The sequence below is a fragment of the Theropithecus gelada genome, chromosome 6, assembly GCF_003255815.1.
Source record: "Theropithecus gelada isolate Dixy chromosome 6, Tgel_1.0, whole genome shotgun sequence".
NCBI classification, from domain to species: Eukaryota; Metazoa; Chordata; class Mammalia; order Primates; family Cercopithecidae; genus Theropithecus; species Theropithecus gelada.
The window spans coordinates 43,105,092-43,119,586 of record NC_037673.1 but is presented as its reverse complement, the minus strand read 5'-3'; the positions used below and the strand labels follow the sequence as shown (position 1 = coordinate 43,119,586).

Genomic DNA, 14,495 nt, shown 5'->3' with positions numbered 1-14,495 from the left:
TACACTCTTCCTCTCTGAATTCCCACAGCACTTCGTGCATTTTCCAATATGTCCCATCTCAATGAAGGTGGGAACTGGTTTTGACTCATATGTATGTCTTGCTCTCCTCCTCTCTCCTTCAAAATGGAGTATAAGTTCTTACATATAAAAGTGTTTACTAAGAAAATGTGTGTTAAACTTGATTTTTGGAGTTGAGCATTCCAAACCAAAAATTTGACTGAAAATGTGAGAGACTGCCTTGGATGTATGGATTTCCAACTCTGCTCAATAATATCACATTATTACAATTAAGCATAAATAAGGCTTCCTAACTTTATACTTAAGATTAAGTAGGGGGTTGCCAAATAAACATAAATAAGGGAAGTAAAGAGGAGGTTGATGCCCAGTACTGCTCCTATTTCTGGATAGGGAGAAAGGAATCTGGAAGAAGGATGAAGAACATAGGCTTAAAAGGGACCAGGTATCAGTAACTAAGCACATCTCTAGGTTAGAGACTGATTAGGATGTTTTTTTAAAAACATTTTTAAGATAAAGGTCCCCTTAGCAGGCTGTGGTGGTATACCCCTTAGCAGGGTGTATGCCTGTAGTCTCAGCTACACCTACAGACTGAGGTGGGAGGATGGCTTGAGCCCAGGAAGTAGAGGTTGCAGTGAGCTGACATCAAGCCACTGTACTCCAGCCTGGACGACAAAGCCGGACCCTGTCTCAAAAAAAACAAAACAAAACAGAAAAGGTAAAGGTTCTTAATTAGAGTGAAGAAAATCTAAGTCACTGATTCTTCTTTATTTTCTTTACCGACGTCTACTTCCCAAAGTGTGGGGATTACAGGTGTGAACCACTGTACTTAGCCAAAATCACTGATTCTTAATCATCCTGAGGTCACAGACTCCTTTGAGATGCTAACAAAACCTGTGACTTTATCCCCAGGGAAAAAAAATAATCCTCACCCATACCATTTGCATCCGATTTTAAGATGACATTCTGAAACCCATCAGGTTAAGAATCTCTGTGAAGGCCAAGTGGCACTAGATCTCCCCAGATTCCTGGCAGAAGAACACCATGCAGCTTATGACAGACTAGAATGAAGTAGTAATTCTGCAAGAAACTTTAGCTTAACCTAAGGCAAAAGAAAATATGGATTTTCCATAGAATGTAGTACTTGATCACTTTGTGTTCTAACAGACTCTGTGAAGAACTTACTGGCTTTGTGTCCTCATTACCATGCTGTGCTTGTCACTAATGTACTTGGACCACAACTACAAAAGCACCAGGAGGGCGCCAGGTACAGTGGCTCACACCTGTAATCCCAACACTTTGGGAGCCCAAGGCGGGTGGATCACCTGAGGTCAGGAGTTTGCGACCAGCCTGGACAACATGGAGGAACCCTATCTGTACTAAAAATACATAAATTATCCGGGCATGGTGGCACACACCTGTAATCCCAGCTACTCGGGAGGCTGAGGCAGGAGAATTGCTGGAACCCAGGAGGCAGAAGTTGCAGTGAGCTGAGATCGTGCCATTGCACTCCAGTCTGGGCAACAAGAGTGAAACTCTGTCTCAAAAACAAAAAGAAAAAGGCACCAGGTGAGCAGGAACCTGTGCTTTACTCTTCCCTCTGTCTCTGGGAGTTCTGCACAGTAGCTGATAAAAGTTTGTTGAAAAAGGAATGAACTAATTTACCAACTAACCCACCATTACACTTAGGTATGAGTTAGTAGAGGCAAATATTTTTATTTTTATTTTATTTATTTATTTATTTATTTATTTATTTTTTTTTTTTTTTTTTTTTGAGACGGAGTCTCGCTCTGTCACCCAGGCTGGAGTGCAGTGGCCAGATCTCAGCTCACTGCAAGCTCCGCCTCCCGGGTTCACGCCATTCTCCTGCCTCAGCCTCCCGAGTAGCTGGGACTACAGGCGTCCGCCACCTCGCCCGGCTAGTTTTTTGTATTTTTTAGTAGAGATGGGGTTTCACCATGTTAACCAGGATGGTCTTGATCTCCTGACCTCGTGATCCGCCCGTCTCGGCCTCCCAAAGTGCTGGGATTACAGGCTTGAGCCACCGCGCCCGGCCAAATATTTTTATTTTTTAACTACTAACACTATCCCAGAATTTAATCGTCTCAGACAGCTTATTTCAGTCCCTATTTCTAAGATTTGGGCTACCCTTTACTAGCTATTAGAATTCCTGGCCCCTTCTTCTTGTGGAGGTAAAAGCTTAGTCCAAAGTCCATCATCCCCCTGAGAATTGTGACACAACTGCTTAGAAATGCAAGTCTCCCCCATCCCTGCCACTTTGGAAGAATCAGCTCCCCACAGGAGCCCGGGCCTCCTGCCTCCCTCTGCATCTGCTCCCCTCCATCTCCTGCCCAGCTGCTGGTTCAGGGCTTTTTCTCTGCTTTCCTGTTCCCCAACTTTCCTGATTTGGGCTCTATATCCTGAGCTCTATTCAGGCCCTGGGATTTACAGTAGAGTTTGAGACTTCAGGTGCCTCCCAGGAATTCCTCTCCCTCCCTTCCCAATTCAACAGAGAGGGAGGGCTCAGATACAATTGCCAAATATGATCAGTCTCTGTCTTGAATTACGTACCCTACACCTACAAATGAAACTTCTTGCAAAACGGTCTTGAACCAATTGTCTTACCTTAGTGGTCGAGGAGACAGTTAATCTTCCATTTAGATCAGATAAAGTGTTTTTGTTACACTTTTACAGATGTTGCTGTGGTTTGCATTGAGGATGAATTGCAACTTGGGACAGCTAGCAAACCAATTAGGGGAAAAGCCAAACGCCTATCTCACTCCTACTTCAAAATAAGTTCCAAATAAATCATCTAAGTAAATGTAAAATAAACAAAAAAAATGAAATACTAGAAAAAAATCAGAATTTTTTTTATGATCTCAGCGAAGGCCGTAAAAGAAAACATTGAATTTGACTACATAAAGCTGTAATTTTCTGTTTGCCCAAAAGTATCATAAACAAACAGGCAAAAATCAAATGATAACCTTATAGGGAAAGCTTTCCAACAAATATAATAAACAAATAAAAAATAAACAATTTTCTAAATAAAGAATTTTAGAAATTGATTTTTAAAATGCCAATATCCAGCCAGGCGTGGTGGCTTGCACCTGTAATCCCAGCACTTTGGGAGGCTGAGGTGGGGGATCACGAAGTCAAGAGATCGAGACCACCCTGGCCAATATGGTGAAACCTCATCTCTACTAAAAATACAAAATATTATATTTTGGGCGTGGTGGTGCACACCTGTAGTCCCAGCTACTCAGGAGGCTGAGGCAGGAGAATCACTTGAACCCAGGAGGCGGAGGCGAGACAGTGCCGAATGCTGAGATAGCACAACTGCACTCCAACCTAAAGGCAGAGCGAGACTCCGTCTCAAAAAAAAGAAAAGAAAAATACCAATATCCTCCCAAAAAAGAAAAATGATAAAGAACATGAGCAGACATTTCACAGAAAATACAAATGATTCCATAATATATAAAAATATACTCAACCCTATAATTAAAGAAATACCCATAAACTACACTGAAACTAGATTTTTCACATATTAAATTTGAAAGCTGCAAAAAAATTTTGATAGTGCACTGGTGAGAGATAGTATGAGGAAACAGGAATTCTCATTCATTGTTACTGGAAGTATAAATTGGTACAATTGCTTGGAAGGAAATTTGGCTATAACTATTAATTACAAGTGTATGTGTTCTTTGCTTCAACAATTCTACTTCTAGAATTTTTCTTTGCATACATATGCAAAGATGTGTATTTCTGACATAAAGATGGATGTGAAAAAGAATGAGTTACAGTATCCAAGATATACAGTTAAGAGGTGGGAAGAGTGTGTATAAAATGATAATCAGGAGTGTAAGAAAGGGCCAGTCGCGGTGGCTCATGGCTGTACTTTGGGAGGCTGAGGTGGGTGGATCATTTGAGCTCAGGAGTTTGAGACTAACCTGACCAACATGGTGAAACCCCGTTTCCACTAAAAATACAAAGAAATTAGCTGGGCATGGTGGCACACACCTGTAATCCCAGCTACTGAGGCAGGAGAATCGCTTGAGCCCAGGAGGCGGAGGTTGCGGTGAGCCAAGATCACGCCACTGCACTCCAGGCTGGGCGACAGCGACTCCATCTCAAAAAAAAAAAAAAGTGTAAGACAGCGGAGGGAATCCCTAAAAACAGGTAGAGTTATTGCATTTGGTGAAGGGACTTGTTGGACAGGGGAATGGAGTGGAAAAAAACATATAGTTTTTACTGCTTACTTTTTCATATGATTTACATTTTTTTCATGTGCGTATATTTACCTTTAAAAAGAAAAGAGGCTGGGTGTGGTGGCTCACACCTATAATCCCAGCACTTCGGGAGGCCGAGACGGGAGAATGGCTTGAGTCCAGGAGCTCAAGACCAGTCTGGGCAACACAGTGAGACCCCATCTCTCCAAAAAAAAAAAAAAACCAAAGAAAATTAGCTGAGTGGCACACACCTATAGTCCCAGGTACTCAAGAGGCCAAAGTGGGAGAATCACTTGAACCTAGGAAGTCAAGACTGCAGTGAGCCAAGATCACACCACTGCACTTCAGCCTAGGCAACAGAGCAAGACTCTGTCTCAAAGAAAGAAAAAAAGAAAAGAAAAAGGAAGCAATTAAAAACATTTAATGTGTTGCCACCTTACATAGTTGGTATACAATAAGTTTGCTTTACTTTTGGTTACACAGGGAAATTATCATACCTGATTCTCTAATATCTAATGGATGGCTTTTAAAATAAAAAGATAATTCAGGACTTCTGGTGAAATATAAATTTAATGATCTCATTTATTTCTACTTTATTCCAAAAACCAAAAAACCTAAAAATGACAAAATAAGAGGAGGAAAGGTACAAACCCATGAGGATAAAAAGAATAAGAGAGGAGGCCAGGCACGGTGGATCACCTGTCAGGAGTTCAAGACCAGCCTGACTAACATGGTGAAACCCCGTCTCTACTAAAAATACAAAAAATTAGCCGAGCGTGTGGCGCATGCTTGTAATTCCAGCTACTTAGAAGGCTGAGGCAGGAGAATCACTTGAACCCAGGAGGCAGAGGTTGTGGTGAGCCAAGATTGCGCCATTGTACTCTAGCCTGGGCAACAAGAGTGAAATTCCATCTCAAAAAAAAAAAAAAAAGCCAGGCGCAGTGGCTCACGCCTGTAATCTCAACACTTTGGGAGGCCGAGGCAGACCGATCATGAGGTCAGGAGTTCGAGACCAGCTTGGCCAACACAGTGAAACTCCGACTCTACTAAAAATACAAAAAAATTAGCCCGGCATGGTGGCGGGCGCCTGTAATTCCAGCTACTCAGAAGGCTGAGGCAGGAAAATCGCTTGAACCCGGGAAGTGGAGGTTGTAGTGAGCCAAGATTGTGCCATTGCACTCCAGCCTGGGCAACAAGAGTGAAACTCCAACTTAAAAAAATAAATAAAAATAAGAGATGAGATAGCAGCAGAGAGATGTCAGTACGTTTTGGGGGAGATGGAGAGATGGAAAGAAAATTAATGATAAGCAATTTGCAAAGACAAGGAAGAAAACTGCAACCTAAATTCATACATAAGGGCATACCAATGAGATTCACCTTTCTGAGTGCTCAAGAAGGCTTCAAACTATAAGAGACCAAGTACCTCAAAGGTTAGAGGAATAAAGCAGGATCAAAATCATGGAAATTGTTTGAAGGTAGAGCAGTGAGACCCTCCCCGCCGCCCCCACCAGCCTTTCCCTCCTCAAAGATAGGTTGTTACTTTCTCTACCCCACCCCAGCTCAGGAACACAAGGCACAGGTCAGATGATTAGGCAAAAGTCTGTGTTGTACAAACCTGCACGTTATGCACATGTACCCTAGAACTTAAAGTATAATAACAATTTAAAAAAAATTCAGACTTCTAGTCACAAAAAAATAAATAAATAAATAAAATTGCATCTTTACTGAACATTAAAAAAAAAAAAAAAAAATCTGTGTTGTAGAATCCCTCATTCTCTTCTCCTTGCACTCTCGGCTTCCAGAATGGAGGAAAACAAGCATAAAAACCTCGAGGCTGGCTACTCCTCTTTTGGATAGACTAACTCAAGGGAAAAGACTTTCTGAAACCTACGTTTGAAAGTTCTCCATCAAAAAAGTCACATAGCCATCTACGGCACAATCCTCCAGGTGCCAGTTTCATGCACACGCAGGGCTTCCAACCAAGTTTCAGTGCCTTCTGCTTAGAATGAATGAATGAATAAATGTTCAGTCAAGAGGCATGAGACATCTGAGGAAAGGCTTCAAAATGAGAGAAAGAAACCCTGCTCAACCTAAACAACAACCTCTACAACAAAAAGGAACTTGAAGGAAATGGACAGCCATGAGGAAGCAGAAGATAAAAGATAAGGTATTGGACCCATAAAACCAGAACAAATGCTAAAAAAAAAAAAAAAAATTTAAAGACAATTTAGACAATAAGAAAGAGCTGTAGAGCTGTCTTGGAAATTAAAGAATTAAATTGAAGAATTGTGAAAGAAAAATCTAGAAAAGATAAGCAATATAGAAGACATGAAAACTGGGTAATCAATTCAGAAAGTCCAACATCTAATTATTAGAATTTCCCATTACACTATTATGCTCCCAATAAAGTAAAACATATTGTTTCTATTGTACCTGAATTGCCAGCGAATCTCAGAAATTTAAAAAATAGTACAGTGAGAAAAAACTCTGAATTCTCACACATTCTAATGGAATAAAAAAGTAGAAGGAAAAAAGCTAAAAGAAAAGATAAATCCTGTTTGGGTGTGTGCATCTATGGGTATTTAAAAATTCATTCTTATTTTGCATAATTTTTTTCCTAGAGATTTTCCTTAGAAATCTAGAAATAGGAGTTCTGAGCACAGGTTGTGGGGTTGCTCTAAATAGTATATATTTTTGACTACTTTCTAGTAGAGTCCAAAGCATCAAGCTTCATCATGTTAAAAGCAAAGCAAATAATGGAAGTGATCACACGTACCTAATTGAAAACCAAATTTCAGATGTAAGCAAGTTTTTTGTTGTTGTTCTTTTGCCTTTTGCCCTTTAGATTTTGCCCGATTTTTATGAACATTAATGAGAGCTTAGAAACTCAACCAGACCAAATTATGGAGTCACATCACTGCAGATCAAAGCCTCTGGAGGAGGTAAAATGGTCCTTAATTATTAGCTTGCTGTTGCTATATAGCAATCCTTTAAATAAGATGAAAGAAAACAGACCTTACTTGGTAATTCATTTTCTTGACTTATAACCCACTGTAAAAATAGTATCAATGAAAACCATCTCACCTTTGTTCTCTCTGTCTGAGTTTAACTGATAAAACTTCTGGGCAAGGCTCTTAGGCAACCTTTTCATTGGTTGGCAAGGTCAGGCATTGGTTTCCTTGAAAGAAAAGCTGGGTTTTCTCTGTGTGTGGCAACAAGGTTCAAGACAGCCAGTCCTCAGTTATAATCTTTCTTGGGCAGGTGCACCTTCAGGGAGAATAATTAGCAAATTCATCTCATTTGAAAGTTTATTTTACCATTTTGAAATCATTTGCATCATCTTTGCTTTTACCTCAGCTCTTTATTTCTCAACACACATGTCAAGATTACCATGCGGTGCAGTGGGGAAAATTCCAAAGCAAATGGAAAAGCAGTCAGTGTGGGCTGGTTTCTAGGACAGCAGTTCTGCTCTGTGACACCATCTCTCCCCTACTTGGTCTCAGAGGGAGGCCCTCAGCCCAGGTCTACCCCCATCCAGTTCGCACCCAGCATCCAGGGACAGTCCATCTAGTCTGATGGGTTTACGTCAGCTCTTCCCACATATACTTCTACCGCACTTGAGGATCCCTTTGCCATCAACGCCACAGACTCAAACGCCTAGGAGAACAGTGCAGGAGTTCTGTCAGTGACCAAGTGCAGTGCCTATGCCTGGTGTGGTAAGGCAGCCCTTGCTCAGCTCTAGCCAGGGCAGCCATGCCAAAATGCAGGTTTACTTTTGCCAGATCTTATAATTCTTGAAAAGAAACTGGCAATTAAGAATTTTTTGGTAAACTCTCTTAAATTTTTATTTCCCAGTTGTTTTTTTATTTAGAGGCAGGGTCTCACTATGTTGCCCAGGCTGGTCTTGAACTCTTGGTCTCAAGAAATCCTTCTGCCTCAGCCTCCCTGTAGCTAGGATTAGAGGTGCAATCCACCCACCATGCCTGGTAACTCAATTTTTTGTATGTTTATGTTTTTTTGGTGGTTTTCAAATTTTGTTTTGTTTTTGGTTTGACACAGGATTTCACTTTGTCACCCAAGTTGGAGTGCAGTGCTGCAATCACAGCTCACTGCAGCCTTGACATCCATTGCTCAGGTGTTTCTCCCACCTCAGCCTCCTGAGTAGCTGGGACTATTGATATACACTACCATGACTGTTATTTTTTGTAAAGACAGGGTTTTGCCATGTTGCCCAGGCTGGTCTGCAACTCCTGGTCTCAAGTAATCCACCCGCCTTGGCCTCCCAAAGTGGCTGGGATTATAGGCATGAGCAACCATGCCCATCAACTGTCAATTTTTAAAGTGTAGATTAAATACTTTTAAAACACTGGCCAAGTGAAACTGAAGTGTCAGGCTGGATTTGGCCTCTAGGTTGGTCATTTCCAGGCTCTGTTCTAGGTTTCATGGGAGAATCATCCGAAAAAAAAAAAAGATGGGGAGGGAATAGTTCATAGGTCCATAGTCAAATACATCTGGAACTGCTGCACATTATACCCCTCTTAGATATTTGCATTAGTACCTTACAGTCTTGTAGTTTTAAAACCACATGCACAAACGTCTGTTTAATTCAGCGTTCCCCAAGTTTATTTAACCATCTAATTCATCCTTGTTGAATACATTTTTGTCATTGACATTTTCCTTATGACTCTAACCTCAGAGGTGGAAAAAGTTGTCAAACATCTGTAAGAATTTAGGTCCCAACAGAAAGATTATGAAAATGATTCAGTATAGAATGAAACAGAAAATAGATAGTTGAGTTTAATCCACCAATGCAGCACATGAGGTAGGAGCTACCTACCTGTGGGGTCTGGGATGACACAGTAATAGTTTAACAATTATCTCTTAACCTTGGAAAGATTTAGTGTTAAAAACAGAAATGCTTAAGAGACTCAAACCCTCCGGTATTAATATTTTTTGTCTTGATGAACTTGTATGAAATTTGTATTTCAATGTACTTGTTATGTGAAGAGAACTTGGCATATTAAAGTAACAAAATAGTTTTGTGACTCTAATTTAAAATGAAAAATCGGATAATTTAGATTTGTGATTTTAAGTTGAAGTTTTGTTGTTTTAAAATAGCACTGAATTAAATGTATTTAAAAGAGCTTAAGGTTCACCCTTGTCTATATGTTTAAATCATTATATTTGTAAGAATTACTAGTATTCTGGAAGCATTTTTGTTATCAAATAAAGTTTTTTAAAAGGAAATGAAACAAATTATAAATGCAGTTTAAAATGATTAAAAAGGTTTCATTAAGCTTTGAATGGGATCAAACATTAATCCTTAAAAATTATTGTCAGACAAAATAATATGTCTGGAATTTGCTTTAAAATAGGAGGCCGGGCATGGTGGCTCATGCCTGTTATCCCAACAGTTTGGCAGACCAAGGAGGGCAGATCATGTGAGGTCAGGAGTTTGAGACCAGCCTGGCCAACATGGCGAAACCCTGTCTCTACTAAAAATACAAAAATTAGCTTGGTGTGATGGCAGACGCCTGTAATCCCCACTACTCAGAAGGCTGAGGCAGGAGAATCGCTTGAACCCAGGAAGCAGAGGTTGCAGTGAGCCAAGATCGCACCACTGCACTCCAGCCTGGGTGACAGAGCAAGACTGTGTCAAAATAATACACAATAAATAAAATAAAATAAAATAAATTCCCATCCCCATGTTGGCCAGGCTGGTCTTCAACTCCTGACCTCAGTTGATCTGCCCACTTCAGCTTCCCAAAGTGCTGGGAATACAGGCGTGAACCACCATGCCTGGCCAATAGGAGTTTAAATTAAACAAGATCAGCCATGAGCTGGGAATTTTTTATGCTAGGTGATGAGTACATGAGGGTTGTAATGTCCTGTAAACAATTTTTGTGTATATCTAAAATTGCTTATAATACAATTTTTAAAATAATTGTTAAAATTAACCACATCAAAAAATATAATATTTGTAATAAAATGTTACTCATTTTACAACAGGCAACAGTGCTCATTAAATGTGTGCATGACTGACTGAATGAATGAATGACACAACATGACAACTCTGTAAAGTGAGGTATTGTCATTCCCTTTTCACAGATATCAAAACCAAAACCAAAACTCAAACCATCTGAAGTTAAGGCAGTTGCCCTGGATTTCTTGACTGTTAGCTCCACGAAGGTGAAAACTGTGTATTTAAGTAGACATTACAACACGTGAAACCATGAATTTCAAAGATCTGAAGAAGAGAATGAAGTCATGTCCCAATAGAAACATTGCAGAAACTTGGGTTTCTGCAATGAAAATTTTAATCTCATTTATAATTCATTCCCAAAACACAAATCTTCCCATCTTCTCTGAGGACCTATGCCTGCCTCCAAACAAAAGGGATAGCATTAAGATACTGAATGGAATCATGCATTGAATCACAAGAAGGTGGACCTGAGCAGCAAAACAAAATGTATTCTTCATCTGCTCAGAAATAACTAATTTAAGAAACAGTGCGGGAACACTCATACCCGTTTGCAGCTCATGGTTCATTTTTAGGGCATTAAAAATATTTGTAAGTCAAAGCAGAAACTGCTCTTTTGCTGCCTTGTAACTTTATTCAGCTCTAATGCAGTGTGCACACTAAGAAGCAGAGAACACTTGAGTGATGCCCTTAGCGGATGTTAGAAAAACCTCGTTTTCTGTTTGAGCAAAACTCAAGAAAGTCTATCAGGGTAACAGGCCTCAAGGCTATGGCCATGGATAAGGAAAAGAGTGTTGTGGAACAAAAGCTCTTAGTTTTATCATCATAAAACGTTCCAGTGGATTTGAAACCTTTATTAAGAGCCTCTCATACCTGGTAAGTGATCCCTTCACGCAGAATAAGCAATCCATCTGATAATTTTTAAATATTTACCCAGCACTGGAGGTAAGTGAGAGGTGGCAGTTGTTAGGGACAAGAGGAAGGTTAAGTTTTTTTTGTTTTTTTTTTTTAAATGTCACTCTTGCCTTAGAAGAAGGAAAGAAAATAACAGGCAGGTTCTCTTTCATCGACCACCTAAAAGTCGCACTGTAAGAAGCAACAACCTCTCCTCCTTGTCTCCACCATCTACTCAGCAGCCGCGAAGCAGCAATCATGCGTGAGTGCATCTCCATCACATTGGCCAGGCTGATGTCCAGGTTGGCAATGCCTGCTGGGAGGCCTACTGCCTGGAACATGGCATCCAGCCCAACGGCCAGATGACAAGTGACAAGACCACTCGGGGAGGAGATGACTCCTTCAACAGCTTCTTCAGTGAGATGGGCTCCGGCAAGCACGTGCCCAGGGCAGTGTTTCTAGATCTGGAACCCATGGTAATTGATGATGAAGTTTGCACTGGCACCTGCCACCAGCTCTCCCACCCTGAGCAGCTCATCAGAGGCAAGGAAGATGCTGCCAGTAACTATGCCATTGGCCAGGAGATCACTGACCTCGTTTTGGACCAAATTTGTAAACTGGCTGACCAGTGCATGGTTCTCCAGGGCTTCTTGGTTTTCCACAGCTCTGGTGAAGGAATTGTTTCTGGGTTCACCTCCCTGCTCATGGAACAACTCCCAGTTGATGATGGCAAGAAGTCCAAGCTGGAGTTCTCCATTAACTCAGCACCCCAGGTTTCCACAGCTGTAGTTGAGTCCTACAACTCCATCCTCACCACCCAGTGAGGACATGACTGCCCTGGAGAAGGATTATAAGGAGGTTGGTGTGGATCCTGTTGAAGGAGAAGGTGAGGAAGAAAGAGAGGAATACTAAAGTAAAAATGTCACAAAGGTGCTGCTTTTACAGGGAAGCTTATTCTGTTTTAAACATTGAAAAGTTGTGGTCTGATCAGTTAATTTGTATGTAGCAGTGTATGCTCTAATATACAATTACTGACCTATGCTTTAAAACATGACTGCTTTTGCAGACCCAAACTGTCCATTTCTGTGATGGGTTTTGAATAAAGTATTCCCTGTCTTTAAAAATAATAATAATAATAATAAATATTTTTAAAAAGTGAACAAATATGCAGTAACAATCTGAACTAACAGAATAAATAATACTTTTTTAAAATCTTCATATATATGGAAATTTAATATGTAATAAAGATGGCATTTCAGACCACTGGGAAAAGGTAAATGATTCAATATTATGACGCTTGTAGGGGCTAAACCAAGAGACGGCTTTAGCTCTCGCACCACCACAAACTCTTCATTAGCCCTCATTCTTTGATATAGATAAGAAAATTATATATCTATAAATATAGATATATAGATATAGATAGATAAAGAGATAAATAGAATTTCACTCTGTCACTCAGGCTGGACTGCAGTAATGAGAGGATGGCTCACTGCAGCCTTGAAATCCTGGACCCAAGCAATCCACCCAACTCAGTCTCCTGAGTAGCTGGAACAACAACCTTGTGCCAACATGCCCAGCTAATTTTTTATTTTTGTAGAGATGGAGTCTCACTATGTCGCCCAGGCTGGTGTTGAACTCCTGAGCTCAAGTGATTCCCCTGCCTCAGGCTCTCAAAGTCCTGGGATTATAGGTGTGAGCCACAGCAACCAGCCAAGAAAACAATATATTTTTTTATTAGTGTAAAGTGCCATGCAAATACAGAGGCTCATGCCTCTTCTTGTAATATTACTATTCCAAGACACACCCATATAGAAAAGCTGGAGTCACTACTGGGTGTCAGGACAGACCATGTGCATATGTATGTAGTGTGTACTTGTACATGCACCAAAAAAAGCTCTGGTAAAATGTAGGTTGAACTAGTAGGTGACAAATGGGGAGGGAGTGTGAGGTACAGAATTTTGGAGGAGTGAAAATGAGTGTGATAGGGGTTGTTAGTTGTCCCCCGTTCATCTGTTCTTTCTTCTATAGCAGTGGTTCTCAGCCTTAACCTACATGAAAATCACCAGACAGCCTTCAAAAAATGCAGAAGTCTAGGCCCTGCTCCCCAAATATTGTGATTGAATTGGCCTGTGGAGTGGGAGGTGTCTATTTGTTTAAGTTTTCCAGGTGATTCTGTTGTGCAGCCAAATTTGAAAACCACTATTCTGTAACAGAGAAGTTTTAGCTGGGCACATTGCTATCCAACTGAGGACTGTATTTCCCAGTTTTGGCTATAGTTTAGTTTGGCCATGTATCTGAGTTCCAGTCATGGGCTGTGAGCAGAAGTGACATATGTGACTTCCATGTTGTGACCTTAAAAAAAGAAGCATGACCTCCCGCCCCTTCCTTCTTCCCATCTTCTTGCTAGCTAGAATGTGGACACAGTGGGGTAAACGGAAACAGCCACCTTGGACCAAGATGGAAGCCATGTGCTGAGAATTGCAGAGCCACAGAGAAAGAGCCTAAACTCATCGCTACACAGTCATCAGATCAACCCAGGATTGCTACCTTGCATATTATGACCTGAGAGATATGATTCTATCTTTTTTAAGCCTTTCTTGTTTCAACCTTTGTTATGGCAACCTAATGTCTGTACAAGAGGGCTTTCATTTCTTACTCCATTTGTTTCTGGGTTGTTTGAATGTTTTATAACATGTATAATTAGTTTTATAACTTGAAATTTATATGTAATCAGTATATGTTTATCTATAGGTAAAGATAGAGATATTTCAAGGGAAGTACTCATTCTTTAAAAAAAAAAAAAAAGAAAAAAAGGCTAAAATTAGGCTGGGCACAGTGGCTCACGCCTGTAATCCCAACACTTTGGGAGACCAAGGCGGGTGAATCACGAGGTCAGGAGTTCGAGACCCTGGCCAACACAGTGAAACCCTGTCTCTACTAAAAATACAAAAATTAGTTGGGCATGGTGGCATAAGCCTGTAGTCCCAGCTACTTGGGAGGCTGAGGCAGAAGAATCACTTGAACTCAGGAGGCAGAGGTTGCAGTAAGCTGAGATTGTGCCACTGCACTCCAGCCTGGGCAACAGAGCAAGACTCCATCTCAAACAAAAAAAAGGCTAAAGTTTAAAAAAGTAAAAAAAGATACAGATATAGGTTGATATTGATAAATATGTATAAATAGAGACAAATTTTATCTGTCTTGTCTACATCTATCTGTATAGCCTATAGAGATTTAGATAGGTAGATATAAAGTACAGTGGACCAATGACAGAGTCCTGATTTTAGTTTTCTGATACATCAAAATTTTTCCAATTATTTATACCTTCAGGCAAATTAAATTAAGGAATCTTTTTTTTTTTTTTTTTTTTTTTTTTTTTTGGG

At 40.4% G+C, this 14,495-nt stretch overlaps 1 protein-coding gene and 1 pseudogene across 4 annotated transcripts in view; one reads left to right on the top strand and one right to left on the bottom strand.

Moving 5' to 3' along the window:
* The window catches only part of NIM1K (NIM1 serine/threonine protein kinase), a 112,425-nt gene that overhangs the window by 60,687 nt on the left and 37,243 nt on the right, over positions 1 to 14,495 (bottom strand). Inside the window, exon 2 of one of the 3 annotated variants that reach the window (XM_025388594.1) lies at positions 4,314 to 4,444. The exons of the other annotated variants lie outside the window; for them this stretch is intronic. The gene's annotated coding sequence lies outside the window, so the exon portion shown is untranslated. The remainder of the gene's footprint in view (positions 1 to 4,313; positions 4,445 to 14,495) is intronic. 3 annotated transcript variants of the gene reach the window in all.
* LOC112626993 lies at positions 11,374 to 11,939 on the top strand (annotated as a pseudogene). The gene has a single exon (XR_003120004.1). The product of XR_003120004.1 is annotated as a tubulin alpha-1C chain pseudogene (transcript).